The sequence below is a fragment of the Manis pentadactyla genome, chromosome 1, assembly GCF_030020395.1.
Source record: "Manis pentadactyla isolate mManPen7 chromosome 1, mManPen7.hap1, whole genome shotgun sequence".
NCBI lineage: Eukaryota > Metazoa > Chordata > Mammalia > Pholidota > Manidae > Manis > Manis pentadactyla.
Window position 1 is genome coordinate 78,946,362 of NC_080019.1, and position 19,708 is coordinate 78,966,069.

The 19,708-nt window shown below is 39.7% G+C and overlaps 1 protein-coding gene across 1 annotated transcript in view; it reads right to left on the minus strand.

The window, feature by feature from the left end:
• Positions 1-19,708, minus strand: part of PLSCR4 (phospholipid scramblase 4) — a 141,194-nt gene that overhangs the window by 120,345 nt on the left and 1,141 nt on the right. The window lies entirely within an intron of this gene.

Genomic DNA, 19,708 nt, shown 5'->3' on the forward strand with positions numbered 1-19,708 from the left:
CCCACTATGGCTGAACACCGCCCTTCCACTCTAGTTGACCAATGCCCTAAGGTGGCGCACGCTTCCTGGGCGCCACCCTGCCTGGTTTGGTGGCATTAGCATAAGGAAGTTGCTCCTATAGGCTTGCATGATCTTGATCACCATAGGCTAGCTTCCTTTATATAAGGCATAAGCAGGAAAGAGAAGCACTCTCTCACTCTCCCACTCTCTCACTCTGTCACTCACTCACTCTCTCAGTCTCTCACTCATTCTCTCTCAATCTCTGTCTCTCTCTCCTCTCATTCTTCCTCTCATTCGCTCCCCCCGGCTGTTGCTTCTTCTCACTCACCTTCTCCCGGCCTTCCGAGCAACAATAAACAACTGAAGTGAACCAGGTCTGTGTACGTATCGCTGTCGTCACCGCCACAAGGGGCGAACGCGGTACCTCCCTTCATTCTGACTGGCAGAGCCTGTGAAAACCCCCTACTGTGCAGTTTTGGAAGAGCACAACCATGCTGTGAAGAGTTGGATCTGGGAGGAACAATGGATTGGACCCTGTTCTCTGACCTCTTGTCTGGTGGAGAGACAACAGAAGCCACAGCAGGTGCATCAGAAAGGTCTCTGCAGGGTCATTTCTCGACCCACACAGTGACCTGGAGGATGAAGGGCCTTAGCATCTGATCAGCATTCCTTGTACAGTCTTCTGTGTCTTCAGTTATGATGTAAACCATCTGGCCGAGGTTGTTTTTAATCTAATATCTATTATAACTTTCAAACATATCATCACTAAAAATGAAAACAAGAAAGTCACTTTAAATAAAAAGCAGTTAAAATGGGCCTCACAAAGTATTCATATAGCATTTCTTAGGGTGTAAAGAGAAATACCTTTTAAAATTTTCAGTAGTAACATACACAATTGATTGGAAAATCAAAATATTTGACAACCTTTGTAAGCTTTGTAAGTATTTAAACATTTATTCTAAGCTTAGAGTAAGATGATTTAAAGTATTCTTTCACAAAACAGGAAAGACTGAAACCATCTTATAGAAGACTGATCTTATATCATATACAAGACAGATGCATGACGTGATTTGTAACAGATCCTACAGGAGTTTTTGAGGGACTATATAACACCTGTATTCAGAAAAGTAGTTATAAAAATATTTTAATGAAATTATATATTGCATCACAAATTAGTCACCTAATGAAATATAGCAAGATGATCAAGGTCATTACAAACTGAAAATAGAAAAAGGAACCAAGAAGAGTTGAAGGCTTCATGTTGGTGTCAAGTGAATATGTAGAGTAGTTGTTTTAAGGGTCAGAACAATTTAATGAAGAGAGGATAGACTTCACGTTTATCATGCTCCTTTCTTCCTACTTTATTATGTCAGAAGCTTATAGAATGAATCTGATTCCTGTCCCACTCCATCCTTTTTGGAAAATGACTGCATCAAATTCAAAATAAAACAACATAAACACTTAATGGTTTAAAAAGCAGTGTGCCAAAAACAAACATATTAAAGGAGAGGTTTAAAGATGGTGGCATGAGAGGTGAGACAGAGACCTCCTCATAAAGTCACACATAATATGAAAATACAATTAATACAACTAATCCTGAAAGAGCAACAAGAAAAATGGCTGCGCCAGACTGCACACACCTAGAGAAAAGAACAGACCTCATGGAACAGGGTAACGTAATAAAGCCGTGATGTGGCAGGACCCAAGACCTTCCCCCACCCCAGCTCACAGTGGAAGGAAGAGAAATGGAGCAGAGAGGGAGTGGAGGCTTAGGACTGCTGATCACCCAGCCCTAGAGATCTGTGCTGGGAGCACGAACCTACATTGAATGGTGCTATGGAGATTAGATGGGCTGGAAAGCTAAGAATGGCAGAATACCTGGAGAGACTGAGATTCCAGCTGCTTGTGGAAAACAGGCATCCATATCCAGCTGATCTGGGAAAACAGACTGAGAGACCTCCTAAAAGTGAGAGGGCTGCTAAAAGGACAAGGATTGCACAGAGACTATTGCTCAGGAGAAAAGACAGGTAGACAAAATTGTCTGGGTGCACTCTGCCCAGCAGATTGGGAACTTTCATGATCTTCAGGCACTCCATTCCCATGGCTGGCTACAGAGCTCCAATGCCCCCCACAGTGATATGCAGCCTGCGGCACCTGCCTCCCAGTCAGCCTGTACCAAGCGCACAAACTGCAAACCCTTCCCTGGCTTCAGGCCAGCAAGAGGGAAGCCCTGTCTACAGCAGCTACAAACACAAAGCATAGAGGCTTACACCTGCATACTCAGCCCACTGGTTCTTGTAGCAGAGAAGGCATAGCAGCCGGGAAGCAGTAAACAAATCTTTCCTCCCCTCAGGCACCAACACTGCTCCCCTGTGACCCCTGACAATGCTCCAGTGACTGAGCAGCTCCAGAGAGTAGAGCTTCTGGGCACTAGAGGGCGCCACATACAAATATGAGACATCAAAGGAAGCTGGTTCAAAGCAAAATCATAAATACACCAGACAAACAGGCAAATGAAACCAACCTCATGAATCTTCCTAAAAGAGATTTCAAAATAAAAATCATAAACATACTCATGGAGGTACAGAAAAACATTCAAGAACTCAGGAATGAATTCCAGTTAGAGATCCAATCATTATGGAACACAGTATCAGAAATGAAACATACCATCGAAGGTTTTAAAAGCAGATTAGATATGGTGGAGGAGAAAATAAATGAAATAGAAATTAGAGAAGAGGAATACAAAGAAGCTTAGGCACAGGGAGAAAAAAGAATCTCTAGGAATGAAAGAACACTGAGAGAACTGTGTGACCAAAGGGAACAATATTCATATTACTAGGGTACCAGAAGAAGAAGAGAGAGACAAAGGGATAAAAAGTGTTTTTGAGGAGGTTATTATTGAAAACTTCCCCAGTCTGGGGAATGAAATAGCGTCTCAGGCCAGGGAGGTGCACAGATCTCTCAATACAAGGGACCAAAGGAAGACAACACCAATACATATAATAATTAAAATGGCAAAGATCAAGGATAAGGACAGACTATTAAAGCCAGCCAGAGAGAGAAAAACGATCACATACAAAGGAAAACCCATCAGGCTATCATCAGACTGCTCAACAGAAACCTTACAGGCCAGAAGGAAGTGGCATGATATATTTAATGCAATGAAGCAGAAGGGGCTTGAATCAAGAATACTCTATTGGGAAATATTATTATTTAAATTTGAAGGAGGGATTAAACAATTTCCAGATAAGCAAAAGCTGAGAGAATTTACCTCCCACAAACAATCTCTACAGTGTATTTTGGAGGGACTGCTATAGATGTAAGTGTTCCTAAGGTTAAATAGCTGTCATCAGAAGTAATAAAAAGGGAGAGACAAAGAGTACAGAATATGATCCTTAATATATAAAGAATGGTGGAGGAAGAAAAGGAGGGGAAAAAAAAGAAACTTTAGAATGTGTTTTTACTATCATACTAAGTGAGTTAAGTTACTCTAAGAAAGTAAGGAAGTTACCCTTGAACCTTGGGTAACCACAAATCTAAAACCTGCAATGGCAATAAGTACATACCTATCAATAATCACCCTTAATGTAAATGGTCTTAAAGGTACCAATCAAAAGACATAGAGTCACTGAATGAATAAAAAAACAAGACCCAACTATATGCTGCCTACAATACACTCACTTCAAAGCCAAAGACATACATAGACTAAAAGTGAAGGGATGGAAAAAGGTATTTCATGCAACTAATAGGGAGAAAAAGGCAGGTGTTGCAGAAAAAGGCACTTGTCACATAAAATAGACTTCAAAACAAAGAAAGTTACAAGAGATAAAGAAGGACATTACATAATGATAAAGGGGTCAGTCCAACAAGAGGATATAACCATTATAAATATATATGCACCCAATACAGGACCACTGACATATGTGAAACAAATACTAACAGAATTAAAGGAGGAGACAGAATGCAATGTATTCATTCCAGGAGACTTCAACACACCACTCACTCCAAAGGACAGATCAACCAGACAGAAAATAAGTAAGGAGACAGAAGCATTGAACAACACATTAGAACAGATGGACCTAACAGACACCTACAGAACTCTCCACCCAAAAGCAGCAGGATACACATTCTTCTTAAGTGCACATGGAACATTTTCAAGAATAGATCATATACTAGGCCACAAAAAGAGCCTCAATAAATTCAAAAAGATTGAAATTGTACCAACCACCTTCTCAGACCACCAAGGTATGAAACTAGAAATAAATTACACAAAAAAACAAAAAAGCCCACAAACACATGGAGGCTTAACAGCATACTCCTAAATAACCAATGGATCAATGACCAAAGAAAAGCAAAGATCAAGCAATATGTGAAGACAAATGACAACAGTAATTCAACACTGCAAAATCTGTGGGAGGCAGTGAAGGCCATGCTAAGAGGGAAGTATATTGCAATACAGGCCTACCTCAGGAAAGAACAACAATCCCATTTAAGCAGTCTAAACTCACAAATAAAACTCGTAGGAATTTATCCAAAGAATATAATTTCTCAGATTCAAAAAGACATATGCACCCCTATGCTTATTGCAGCACTATTTACAATAGCCAAGATATTGGAGCAATCTAGGTGTCCATCAGTAGGTGAATGGATAAAGAATAACTAGAAAAAGAAGAACAAATGAGGCTCAAAGTCTTTAGAAGGAGGAACATAATAAAGATTAGAGCAGAAAAAAATAAAATTGAGAAGAATAAAACAATACTAAGAATCAATGAAAGCAGGAGCTGGTTCTTCAAGAAAATGAACAAAATAGATAAACCTCTAGCCAGATTTATCAAGAAAAAAAATATAGTCTGCATACATAAACAGAATAAAAAATGAGAAAGGAAAAATCAGAATGGACACCACAGAAATACAAGGAATTATTAGAAAATACTATGAAAAATAATATGCTAAGAAACTGAATAACCTAGAAGAAATGGACAGCTTTCTAGAAAAGTACAACTTTCCAAGGCTGATCCAGAAAGAAACACAAAATCTGAACAGACCAACTAGTAGCAATGAAATTGAATTGGTAATCAAAAACTACCTAAGAACACTGGACCAGATGGCTTTACTGCTGAATTTTATCAAACATTTAGTGAAGACCTAGTACCCATTCTCCTTAAAGTTTTCCAAAAAGTAGAAGAGGAGGGAATACTTCAAAACTCATTCTATGAGGCCAGCATCACCCTAATATGAAAATCAGGCAAAGACACCACACAAAAAAAAGAAATTACAGAGCAATATCCCTGATGAACATAGATGCAAAAATACTTAACAAAACATTAGCAACCCGAATTCAAAAATACAGCAAAAAGATCATCCATCATGATCAAATAGAATTTATTCCAGGGATGCAAGGATGGTACAATATTAGAAAATCCATCAACATCATCCAACACATCAAACAAAAAGGACAAAAACCACATGATCATCTCCATAGATGCTGAAAAAGCAATCAACAAAATTCAACATCCATTCATGATTAAAACTCTCAACAAAATGGGTATAGAGGGCAAGTACCTCAACATAATAAAGGCCATATATGACAAACCTACAGCCAACATCATAGTTAACAGTGAGAAACTGAAAGCCTTTCCTTTAAGATTGGGAACAAGACAAGGATGCCCACTCTCACCACTTTTATTCAACACAGTTCTGGAGGTACTCACCATGGCAATTAGACAACACAAAGAAATAAAAGGAATCCAGATTAGTAAATAACAAGATAAACTGTCCCTGTTTGCAGATGACATGATATACATTAAAAACCCTAAATAATCCACTCCAAAACTATTAGATCTAGTATCTGAATTCAGCAAAGTTGTGGGATACAAAATTAATACACAAAAATATGTTGCATTCCTATACACTAATGATGAACTAGCAGAAAGATAAATCAAGAAAACAATTCCATTCACAATTGCATCAGAAAGAATAAAATACCTAGGAATAAACCTAACCAAGGAACTGAAAGACCTAAACTCTGAAAACTACAAGACACTCTTGAGAGAAATTAAAGAAGATACCAATAAATGGAAACACATCCTGTGCTCATGGATAGCAAGAATTAATATTGTCAAAATGGCCATCCTGCCTAAAGAAATCTACAGATTCAACATAATCCCTATCAAAATACCAATAGCATTCTTCAACAAACTGGACCAAATAGTTGTAAAATTCATATGGAAGCACAAAAGACCCGAAATAGCCAAAGCAATCCTGAGAAGGAAGAATAAAGCTGGGGGAATTATGCTCCCCAATTTCAAGCTCTACTACAAAGCCACAGTAATCAAGATAATTTGGTACTGGCACAAGACCAGAACAATAGACCAATTGGACAGACTAGAGAGCCCAGATATAAACCCAACCATATATGGTCAATATGATAAAGGAGCCATGGGCATACAATGGGGAAATGACAGCTACTTCAACAACTGGTGTTGGCAAAACTGGACAGCTACATGCAAGAGAATGAAACTGGATTATTGTCTAACTCCATACACAAAATAAACTCGGTATGGATCAAAGACATGAATGTAAGTTATGGAACCATAAAACTCTTAGAAGACAACATAGGCAAAAATCTCTTGAACATAAACATGAGCAACTTTTTTCTGAATGCATCTCCTCAAACAATGGAAACAAAAGCAAAAATGAACACACGGGACTACATCAAACTAAAAAGCTGTACAGCAAAGAACACCATCAGCAGAACAACAAAAAGGCATCCTACAGTATGGGAGAATATATTTGTAAACAACATAGCCAACAAGGGGTTAACATCCAAAATATATAAAGAACTCATGCACATCAACAACCAAAAAGCAAATAACCTGATTAAAAAATGGGTGGAGGATATGAACAGATTTCTCCAAAGAAGAAATACAGATGGCCAGAAGACACATGAAATGATGGTCCACATAACTAATTTTCAGGGAAATGCAAATTAAAACCACAATGAGATATTACCTCACACTAGTTAGGATGGCCAGAATTGAAAAGACTAACAACAACAAATACTGGCAAGGATGTGGAGAAAGGGGAAACCTCCTACCCTGCTGGTGGAAAAGTAAGCTAGTTCAAGAATTGTGGAAAGCAATATGGAGGTTCCTCAAAAAATTAAAAATAGAAATACCATTTGACCTGGGAATTCCACTTGTAGGAATTTATCCAAAGAATATAATTTCTCAGATTCAAAAAGACATATGCACCCCTATGCTTATTGCAGCACTATTTACAATAGCCAAGATATTGGAGCAATCTAGGTGTCCATCAGTAGGTGAATGGATAAAGAAGATGTGGTACATATACACAATGGAATACTATTCAGCCATAGAAAGAAAACAAATCCTACCATTTGCAACAATGTGGATGGAACTAGAGGATATTATGCTCAGTGAAATAAGCCAGGTGGAAAAAGACAAGTGCCAAATGATTTCCCTCATTTGTGGAGAATAACAATGAAGCAAAACTGAAGGAACAAAACAGCAGCAGACTCACAGACTCCAAGAAGGGAGTAGTGGTTACCAAAGGGGAGGGGTGTGGGAGGGCAGGTGGGAAGGCAGGGAGAAGGGGATTGATGGGTATTATGATTGGCACACATGGTGTGTGGGGGATCATAGGGAAGACAGTGTAGCACAGAGAAGACAAATAGGGATTCTGTGGCATCTTACTACACTGATGGGCAGTGACTGCAATGGGGTATGGGGGTGACATGATAATATGGGTAAATGTAGTAATCACACTGTTTTTCATGTGAAACCTTCATATGAGTGTATATCAATAATACCTTAATAAAAAAGAAAGCAGTGTACCCCACACAACTCACTTAAGAGATGATTTAGTTCACTTCACCAGTGGCCCATATTTTGACTTACTGCTCCTAAAAGAACCTTGGTCACTTTAATTACTGAAAGGAAGTTGTAAAGGTCACGTTTCGTATTAACCCTGGCCTTTCATTGAGATGTGAGATATTTCTCCTTGACCTCAGTATAAGGAATAGTTCAGTATTTCTAAAACAAATGGATTCTTTTATCTCACAGAAAACACGAGTCCCATAAATGTGGTGTCTTTCTTCTTCTATCAGTTGTTAGAAAACTTAGCCTGCTTTTTGGACCTCCTCTATCAAGGAAAGCTTTTTATTAATATCAACTCTTTTGTCAGACTTATTTTCCTACTTGTATGGCTCCTTTACCTAATTTTCCTCATGTATTTTTAGTATCTTTCTTTAGATCTGACCAATGTAAGTCTCTTTTAATCCTTTCTAGGCCAAATATAGGAAGATAGGAATATCTTAAGAAAGGATATATTTATATTGTTCAAACGTTAGACAATAAAGAAAAATTAAAAATGAAATAAACTCAAGGAAAACAATCACATAATTCACATTTGAAATAAAGCATAATAAATTTGTCCCCAAAAGACCCACCTGCTGACATTTTTTAAGAATTCTAATACTAAAAAATGTTTTAAGATTATATGTTTACACATACATATATTGTTATTAATTAGTGATATGTATATATAACAAGTTTTATGTTTTTTTGTCTCATTACCTTTCATTGATTTCTTCATTAATTCCACAAATATTTACTGAGCACCTACTTTGTGTTAGGCACTATTATAGATGTTGAAAACAGCAGTAAAACAGAAATAAATGTGCTCACCTTTCTGGGGAATATATATTAGTAGAGTGAGATTAAAAACATGTTGCCAAAGTAATTCATAATTGGGTGGGCATGGTCTTTGAGATATTTTTACACTATGATGTATGGTTAAATTTTAATTGAAGAATAATTGACATACAATATTGTATTAGTTTCAGATGTATAACATAGTGATTTGACATTTATATGTATTACAAAATGGACACCACATTAAATCTAGTTGCCATCTGTCACCATAGAAAGTTGTTACAATATTATCTCTATTGACTATAATGTTGTACATTATATTCCCAAGTCTTATTTATTTTATACCTGGAAGATTGTAACTAAAAATCCCCTTCACCCTATTTTTTCCATGCTCTCCTACCTCAACCTCTGTCACCTATCAGGTTTGTTCATTGTATCTTTAAATCTGTTTCTGTTTTGTTTTGTCCATTTGTATTGTTTTTTTATGTCACACTTATGAGATCATACAGTGTTTTGTCTTTGACTTATTACACTTACCATAATACCTTTCATGTTATTGCAAATGGCAAAATTTCATTCTTTTTTATGCCTGAGTAATATTCTATTGTGTATTTATACATTTTCTTTATCCATTCACCTATTGATGGATACTTGGTTGCTTCCACATCTTGGCTATTATGAATAAGAATGCAATGCACATAGGAGAACCTATGTTTTTTTATTTGCTCTAGTTAAATACCTGGAAGTGAAGTTGCTGGATCACATGATTAGCTCTATTTTTAATTTTTTGAGGAACTTCCATACTATTTTCCACAGTGGCTGCACCAATTTTCATTTCCCCATTGTATATTCTTGCCTTCTTTTTATCATAGATTAATTGATGATATAAGGACAGGTTTATTTCTGAGCTCACTATTCCGTTCCACTGATATGTGTGTCTGTTTTTGTGCCAATACCATGCTGTTTTGGCTATTATACCTCTGTACTATAGTTTGAAATGTGGAAGCATGACACCTCCAACTTTCTGTTTCTCAAGATCGCTTTGGATATTTGGGGTCTTTTCTGGTTCCATACCAATTTCAGAATTGTATGGTCTAGTTCAATGAGAACCGGTATCACATTGAATCTGTGGATAGTATTGGGTATTGTGATATTTAACAGTAATAATTCTTCTAATCCATGAACATAGCATACCTTTCCATTTATTTATATTATCTTCAATTCCCTTATAGTTTTTAGAATACATTTCTTTCACCTCCTTGGTTGAATTTATTCCTAGGCATTTTACTGTTTTTGACACATTTGTAAAAGAGACTTGTTCTTTGATTCCAAAGTTATTAGTGTATAGAAACAAAACTAATTTCTTTATTTTGATTTTGTATCCTGCAATTTTACTGAATTAATTTGTTAGTTCTAATAGTTTTTGGTGGAGGCTTTAGGTTTTTTATGCATAGTATCCTGTCATCACAAACAGTGAGTTTTACTTCTTCCTTGCTGATCTGCATGTCTGTTATTTTTCTTGACTAATTTCTGTGGCTAGTACATCCAATAAAATGTTGAATAAATGTGGTGAGAGTGGGCATCCTTATCTTGTTCCTGATCTGAAAGGAAAAGTATCTCTTCAGATAACTGTGGGTTTGTCATACATGGCCTTTATTATGCTGAAGTACATTCCCTCTATACCCACTTTGTTGAGAGTTTTTAACATAAATGGAGGTTGAATTTTATCAAATATTTTTCTGCATCTATTGAGATGATCATATGATTTTTGTCATTCCTTTTGTTAATGTGGTGTATCACAATGATATATTTCCAAATACTGAACCATCCTTGCATCCTTAGAGTAATCACACTGATCATGGTGTATAATTACTTTAATGTATTGTTGAATTCAGTTTGCTACTATTTTGTTGAGGATATTTGCATGTATTTTCTTCAGGGATATTGGCCTGTAATTTTTCTTCTTTTTGTAGTGTCTTTGGTTTTGTGATTAGTTAACTCTGGCCTTAGAAACTCCTCATAGGGTTCCTTTCATATCTTTTGTAATAGTTTGAGGATATATATTTTATCTTGTTTAAATGTTTGGTAGAGTTAATCTGTGCAGTGTCTGATCCTGGACTTTTATTTGCTGGGTTTATTACTGATTCAATTTCATTACTAATAATTGGTCTGTTTAGATTTTCTATTTCTTCCTGATTTAGTCTTAGAGGACTGTATGTTTCTAGAAATTCAACCATTTCTTCTAGGTTGTCCATTTTTTGGTGCATAGATGCTCATAATAGTCTCTTATGATCCCATGTTTCTGTGGTATGGATTTTAACTTCTTTTCCATTTGTGATTTTATTTGTTTGGGTCTTCTCTCTTTTTTTCTTGATGAGTCTGACTAAAGGTTTACTAATTTTTTATCTTTTCAAAGAACCATCTCTTAGTTTCATTGATCTTATATATATTTACTTTGTATTTCATTTTCTTCCACTCTGATCTTTATTATTCCCTTCCTTTTAATAACTTTGGGCATTCTTTTTTCTTCTTTCTCTAATTCCTTTAGGTATAAGGTTAGGTTTTTAATTTTAGCTTGTTCTTGTTTCTTGAGGTGGCTTGCTTGCTATATACTTCCTTCTTAGATCTGCTCCCATAGATTTTGGAATGTTGTGTTTCCATTTTCATGACTTATCTCCCCAATTTCTTTTTTTTTATTTGATGAATCTATTTCCAAAATGTTCATATTCCTACACTGAAAAGCACTGAAATACTGTCCAAAATGTACTAGAAAATGAAATTAGCTCAATATATTTTTAGGTAGCCACAGTTGAATTTGTTCTGTGAGACTGTAAACATTGCATTTATCATCATGTTGAAACCCAAGAAAAATTATTCAAACATATCATAATGGTTAATTAAACTCATTATAGTGAAAGCTTTTGATAAAATCTTATTGACACCTTTAAAATGTAGGTTACAAATACTTTTATAAAAATAATAAAATGTTTACAATATAATATGAATAAGTATAAGATGGGTAATTTTGTTTTATAAAAGAATGGAAAACCTAGAGGAAATACTAAAATGAAAGCAATATTTCCTTTCAACTTTTCTACAATAAGTATGTAATAGATTTTAATAATCTGAAAATGGAAAAAAAAATTGTAAAAAGAAATAGAACACCAACTGAACCATACACTTAAAAATTTAAAATGGTAAATTTTGTCATGTATATTTTATCACAACAAAAAAGAAAAAAGCCAATAATTCATCTATAGCAGCAGCAAATGCTTCTATTTACATTTAAAGCTAAATTAAAAATAGAAAATGCATATTTGGTATGATGAGTTTAAAAAATTGAGTAAAAATTAAACTATGAAAAAAACCCAGAACTGACAAAGTACTCTTTTGTAGTAAATCTGTAAGTAAAAGGACCTCTGAGTTCACCAGATGAATGTTTTAAGCACATCGTTCAAAACTTAATTCTTCTGACTTAAAAGTTTGAGTTCTGTGGTATATGGTATTGATTAGTTTCATGGGTTTCTTGGTTACCTAGGACCTGGATAGTTGTATGGGCTCAATACGAAGTAAAGTTTAATGACTTATGAAGGATTCAGGCATTCCTAATCCATACTTTGGAACTTTAAAAGATTCTAAGTCCTACTCAAAGTCAGTATACAGTATACAGGTGTGGGTAAAATTGCAGTATTTCCAGAATCTCTTGCCTGGCCCTAGTGCATCTCCATAGCAATATGTGTTTCCTAGGGGTAGAGAGTAGTCCATCTCCATATCAAGAGGCAACTACAAGGGTGAGAGAGGGCATATTTAGACTAGAGAGGTTGGGTGGGGCCCTTCTTCTTCAGCTGGGTCACAAGAGACATGGGAGAGCAGAAATGTATGATGGCTTATAAGCAATAAACAGGATTCTCTCACTTTATCTCTCCCTTTGGCTGATTTCAGTTTCAAAGATATTTTGCTCCAGGATTTTCCCCCTTAAGTTACATCTGGCGGCAGTCAGCAGGACCCCTGAACCTGAAATCTTCTACATAGGTGCAACCCTTGGGCAGGCTGTCTGTAGAGATGGTGGGGAGATGCCCGGAAGCCTCCATGTGGATGGCAGGAGGCCCCAGTGGTGTCAGTGGTAGAGGTTGCAACTTCACTCAGGAGCCCCCTACCTGTGGAGCTTCCAATTGGGAAGCCTCTAGTGGGGAATTGGTCTAGGGTAAAGCACCTCCTAGAGGGGTGGGGGCTACCCCAGAATTGGGGAAGGGAGGAGACGCCAGAAGCTGTGGAATTAGCCCTCTGTGAAGACTGCTTAGAGGCCCTGAGTGGCCATGTAGCAGCTGGGATGGTGGGGTGTCTTTTTTTTGAAATAGTGGAAAGTGTTATCGAGGAGAGAGAGAAGGTTACTGAGGAGAGAGAGGGACTTTGGTGGGAGAGAGACATACCTCAGCATCACTTGGAGGAGCTGGGTGATGATCTATGGGATGCCCTGAAGAAAGAGAGACAGTTATTGAAAAGATGGGTCCTGCTCCGAAGATAAGTTAGTAGCGAGGGAGGAGGCAGCAGGAGAATCTACATTGCAGGAGGCCATGGGGGAGGGGGAGGAAAGAGTGGTGCTTTTGCACTGGAGATGGTAGAGGAGATGTTGAGAGAGGATGAGGGGGTGAAGCAAAAGGCTGATCTGTTGTCAAGGCCAACTGCACATGCTTCTCCCATATTAAAAGCCCTCCCAGTTGTAATTAAGAAAATAAAAATGCAGCAAAAGCGGGCTCCTCAGGGGGAGGAGCCACTCCCATCCCAGGTTGTGGAGCACTCCATGCTCCGCCCCTATACCCAGGATGAGCATCTGGTTTTGGCAGAAGCTGTTGGAACCTCTGCCTACATGGCTTCTGTGTCTCTGGGATATGCATGGGAGTGGAAAACCTTATGTCGGGTTCTGAAATGGGTAGACAACTGACCCTTCCCTCCAGTAGCAGCTGCAAATTGCCCATCACACCTCAAGAAATTAGGCGCTTCTGGATTGGCTGACAGCAGCCATCAGATCAGTTTGGTCTAATACATGTGATTCACCATATATACCCACTAGCTGGAAAACATAAATAGAGTTCCAGCAGGTATTATGGGAGCTGGGCATGAAAAATACCATCATTAATATGGACTCCCGAGGGCCCCATTGATGAGTTGTTCACCACAGGAATGAGAAATCTGGTGCTTCATACAGCAACCCCATCTCTCTTTGGGTCCCTAGGCTCTTAGCCTAGCAAAGGTTAGCTTAGTCTTTGGCTCTCTTCTTGCCCCCGACATAGGGCAACCCATATGCGAGGCTACTTGCACTTTAGCAGATCTAGGGAAGGTTGAAACAGTAAGAGCACAGAAGGAAGTACAGGCTACAACTGAAAGGAGAGGTCCAAAGGGTCCCATGCCGGGAGCCATGCTACTCAAGCTGTGTAGCGAAGCTCAGGCTGGAAGAAGACCCCCATAAGGCAGGGGCCTTTGCAGCTGGCTCCCTCTATTACCCACCTTGATTTTGTTATTTTCCATTATACTATTGGCTTTGTTTTTGCTTGCATTGTTGCCAATGACTAAGCTAACCTTTGCTAAGCAGCACAGAAAAGATGAGAACTTTTCCCAGAAGCTTTTCAGGACAGTGCTCCTGAAGAATAGAACACGCAGGGGCCAAATGGCAATCTTAGCATAAAAGTACCGAAACCTGTTGTTAGTCAAACATTGACCACCCCATTTCCACTGAGAATGCCCCCCTTGTTTACAATGCTAGTGAAACTAGTGATGGAAAGTTTTATAGAAATAGAGTCATGAGAAAATATTGAATAGAATAACTCTGTTGACACTTAATTAATCATTTCATGTTTTCTTCCCTCTACTACTTCTATACTTTTTCTTCTTTCCTAATCACAGCCCTTTACTAGAATTTGTGCCTCATATGTGAAATTACCAAGTACCATAATTTTCCAGGAAGTAAAGATACCTCAAAACAAGTGCTGGGCATAGAAGCCATGGAGCATAAATCTGCAAAGAAGTAAAAAACTAACCTTTTCAAAGAATATTACTTCTCTCTCACTTACCAGCTTTACATCTCCCTGTATGGCCCCATAAGATGGCTGGTTAGCCAGAGACAGGTAAGATTCCTCAAGGGAGGAACAACCTAAGACAGGCACCGTCACAGGGGGGCCATCAGGTGAGAAAAAGGGGGCCAACAGAGGTGAGGCTTAGAACCTCACCCCCCCAGTCTTGAGATAAATCTTCTACACCTGTGGATGTTTTGTTGCCCTTGTTCAGCTTGGAATAAGACCTGGTCTGTAGGCATAAACCTGATCATCTACACCTGCCTTCTTACAGTTCCAAATCATGCTTTCTATCTATATCTTGCATATCTATACCTACTACATTAACACTTTATTAGATTCGCATATAAAGTATAAAAATCAAATGAATAATTATACATCATATTTGACTTGTTTATAGTTTAAAGTTTGTAGTTAAAACAGAAACAGTTTCTATGATATGAATGCCCTTGCATTGTTCACCATGTAAGAACTTGTTTAGTCCCTGAAGTAGTAGAGTCATGGAGACCTGTGTAGCATATGTTAAGGAGATTTTAGTATCTACACAGAAGAAAGAGAAATGTAGATAAGAAGGAGAAATTTAGTTTGCTGCCTACTGTGCCCTATAAAGGAGTATAAAGTGAAGATATGAGTTTATGATTTTAGATTGATTATAAATTTATTAAAGCCTCTAAGAATATTTTTGTGGGAAAGAATTCTACCTGTGGCACTAGGTGACCTGTATTTCACCCTGAGCTGATAGACTCCATAGTCGCTGCTACATACTGCACGCTCCTACAGTCATATGCACTACTTAGAAACTGCGTTGCACAGAAACGTAAAACACAATAGAGTCCATGTTAATAAGAAAAGTTTCAGTCAAAGAACAGAAAAACAATCACCTAACGCTTGACCAACCATGAATATATTAGAAAGGAAAAGAAAAAGTTTGCCTATACTTATTAACCAACTGCCTATACTAATGAATCATCAGAACAATAAAAAATAATCATATCCTTGTGCAAAATGGTATAAAGCTGTCATCGACACTTTGTCAAGAGACCACCTCCTTCTGACTCCGTGTCCTGTCTCTCCATACGCCGACTCCATCCTGCACCTTCGGGCATCCCACCCCTAGGCTGGAGCTGGACTCCCACAGTCCCATAAATGTTTTGAGGACCCAGATGTGGGTTGATTTGATAAAGGTGGAGGTAGTGAAAGAAAAACTTGCTGGGCAGCCCAATAAGATCTTGTTAGAACTGTGGCACCAATTAAAGCCATAGCAGCAGTTCCAGCCACTGAGGTCCAGGACATGGAAGCCAGAGGCAAAGCCCCATGTTTGGCGTGTGTCCCTGTAAGACTTCCTGGCGGACAGTACTCAGGATTTTCCTGAGCCCTCACCCCCAAAAGACGATGAATGGGCATCGTGGTTCAACTGAAGGGGGATCAAGGTCCCCACCTTGGGGATGTGGTGGGGACCAGAGGCCACATGTAGAATTAGCAATTCATTGGTCCCCCATGAATGTGCAGTGTGTCCTGGCACTGGTGAACACAGGAGCTGATTTTTTCCTGATTTATGGCAACCGTAAGTGTTTTCCTGGGACCCCTGCTGTGATAGAGGGCTGTGGGGGTAAGGCATTTAGAGTGAAGAATGCCTAAATCCCTTCTGGGATAGGGTGTTTACCCCCAAAGGAGTATACTGTGTACATTTCTCCCATCCCTGAATATATTTTGGGGCTAGATACCATGAAGGGTCTGTGGTTATAGACCACTACAGGTGAGTTCAGACTGAGGGTATGTGTTCAGTTCTGAGGGGACATGCTAAGCACCCACCTATAGCTCATCCTGTACCTCAGCAAGTGATAAATACAAAGCAGTATAAATTGCCTGGGGGTCACAAGGGAATTGGAGAAACTCCACAGGAGTTGAAGAAGGTGGACATCATAAAGCTCACTCATATTTCTTTTAATTCCCCGGTGTGGCCAGAGAAAAAGCCAAATGGCTCCTGGAGTATGACCGGGGATTACAGGGAATTGAATAAAGTCACATCCCCTTTGCATGCTGCTGTCCCCTCTATATCATCCCTATGGACACCCTCAGTCATGAACTAGGGACATATCATTATGTTGTGGACCTTCCTAATGCTCTCTTCTCTATTGATACAGCACAGGAAAGTCAGGAACAGTTTGCCTTTACATGGAAAGGCCAGCAGTGGACATTCACTGTCCCTCCACAGGGATACCTCCACAGTTCCACCATTTGTCATGGACTTTAGCCCAGAACTTGGCCACATGGAAGAAACCACAAATGGTGTGGCTGTATCAATACATTGATGATATTACACTCATGTCAGATTCTCTTGCAGATCTAGAAGGGGCAGCTCCCAGACTGCTGCAACATCTACAGGAGAAAGGATGGGCTGTGAACAGCACCAAGGTTCAGGGACATGGTTTGTCTCTAAAATACATGGGTTGTCTGTTCAGGTAAAACTAAAGTTATCCCAGAAGCAGTCATAGACAAGGTCCAGGCTTTCCCTACCCCTACCACGGTAGCAGTATTACAAGAGTTTTTGGGTCTTTTGGGCTACTGGAGAGTGTTTATCCCACACTTGGCACAAATTCTGAAGCCCTTATACTGTTTGATATGAAAGGGCATAAGGTGACTGTGATGAAATAAGTGCAGCTGCTTTTACTGCTGCTAAGCAAGCAGTCAGGGCTGTATAGGCCTTGAGTGTAACGGACAGAACAAGTTCCCATGAGCTAGATGTTCATGTAATGGAAGATGGTTATGGATGGGGCCTTTGGCAGTGGCTTTAATGGACATGCCAACCTATTGGATTCTGGTCACAACTATGAAAAAGAGCAGAGATCTAGTACATCTTGACAGAGAAGCAACTGGCTGCTGTGTACCATGCCTTGCTGGCTATGGAGCTCACTGATGGAACAGCTCCGACCAAGTTAATAACCACCTATTCCATCCTGGGGTGGGTGCAAGAGTGGACCCAAAGTCCATGGAGTGACGTGGCACAGATGCCTACACTGGCCAAATGGGGTGCCTATTTACAGTAGCATAGTACCCTTTCTACTAGCCCGTTAAGTGGAGAACTCCACCGTTTATTGGGGCCAGTGACATATACCAATGAAAAGCAAGAAGAACTTGCTTTTGAGCCATTGGTAGGTGCATCCTTATCAGGAGGGAAAAGCCCCTGTAACTGGATTATGACCGGGGATTACAGAGAATGAATAAAGTCACAGTATACAGACAGCTCCAGTCATGAGCAGCCCCTGAAGTGGAGGGCTGTGGCTTTCTATCCTAAGACTGAGACACTATGAATGGCGAATGGAGAAGGGAAGAGCAGCTAATGGGCTGAGTTGCAGGCAGTATGGCTCATGATCACCCAGGAGCCTTACCCCATAGTTGTCTGCACTGACAGCTGGGCCGTCTATCAGGGCTTGACCCTGTGGCTACTGACATGGTACCGTGCCAACTGGATGGTTGGTCACTGGCCCCTCTGGGGGCAAGAGTTGTGACAAAACCTATGGGCCTCTGGTCAGACTAAGACAGTTACTGTATATCACATGACTGGCCATTTGCCTTCGGCATCCCCAGGGAATGACAAAGCAGACACATTGGCCCAGGTGCGTTGGCTAGAAGAAAATCCTGCCTCTGATGTATCCCAATGGTTACATCAGCATTTGTTGCACTTGGGGCAAAAGACAATGTGGGCTGTAGTGCATCAGTGGGGCTTGCAGTTGACCTTTGAAGAAGTCAGCAGAGCCCAGAAGGAGTGCCTTGTGTGCTCTAAGATGGACTTAACACTGAGTCCTGCAGCAATATGGGACAATGGTAAAGGGGTCAATACCCCTTGTCAGGTGGCAGATAAACTGTATCAGAAGCGTATCGGTATGCCATGACTTTTGTGGACACAGTTACTGGACTGTTGGTTGCTTTCCTCCATGTCATGCAGATCAGCAAAACACCAGAAGGGGCCTAGAGTTTCTCTTTGCAGCCTACGGCCAGCCGTAGGTGATTGAGAGCAATTAAGGTACCCACTTTACTGGACATGTGTTACAAGAATGGATGTAGCGATGAGGAATAAAGTGGAAGTTTCATGTACCATATAACCCTACTGAGGCAGGCACGATAGAGAGGTACAACAGTTTGTTAAAATCTGGCCTGAAATCAGACACCATTAGTCTATGGATAGGGCTGTTGAGTTTGCTTATGGACAGTGCTATGGCATTTGAATGAGAAGCCCTGAAAAGGAGCCTTGGGCCTTGTGGATATGCTAACACACATTGCTGCCTCTCCTATACAATTACATGTGCAAAAAAAGAGGAGTTATTGAAGCCAGGATATGGCCAGCAGAGCAACCTCCTGCTGCCAGCCCCAACTGTGTTAAATCCTGGAGACACTGGTGAGAGGACGTGTTCCTGGACATTTCAACACATGAACCAGCCATGGCTGGCCCTTCTGGCACATTGGGGAAATGGCCTGGAAGTTGGCCTCCTGTGTGTTCCTGGAGTAACAGCAGAGTTCCCCCCAAAAGATCACAGTAGAGTAGCCAAACATCCAGGAGGTAAGAGCATCTTACAGGGAAGTTTTGTTTGATCTTCACGGCCAGTGCATGTACCTCCCATAGCCCTATATATCGACCCATCTGTAATTCCCACAGGGAGTGTGGTCAAAATCTGGCATACTAGACCAGGATGAGGTCCCACTCCTGCCACTGTCCTATCAGAGGACCACTCTCTTGCATGCATCTTACCCAATGGAAAGATTTGCTTATGCTGGTATCATTAAAACATGTATCTTATCACCCTTAAGGTTACTTTCTTCTATAGTCCTTGTGGCCTGGATGTGCCCCCTGGCTGCAGCTGCTGCGCTCTGAACTCCCTACCCATTCAGCTACTGACTGCCTGTGGAAATGGCGAGCTATGGGCTTAATCTGCATAGGACTTAGAACATAGCTGAATTATCTGGATG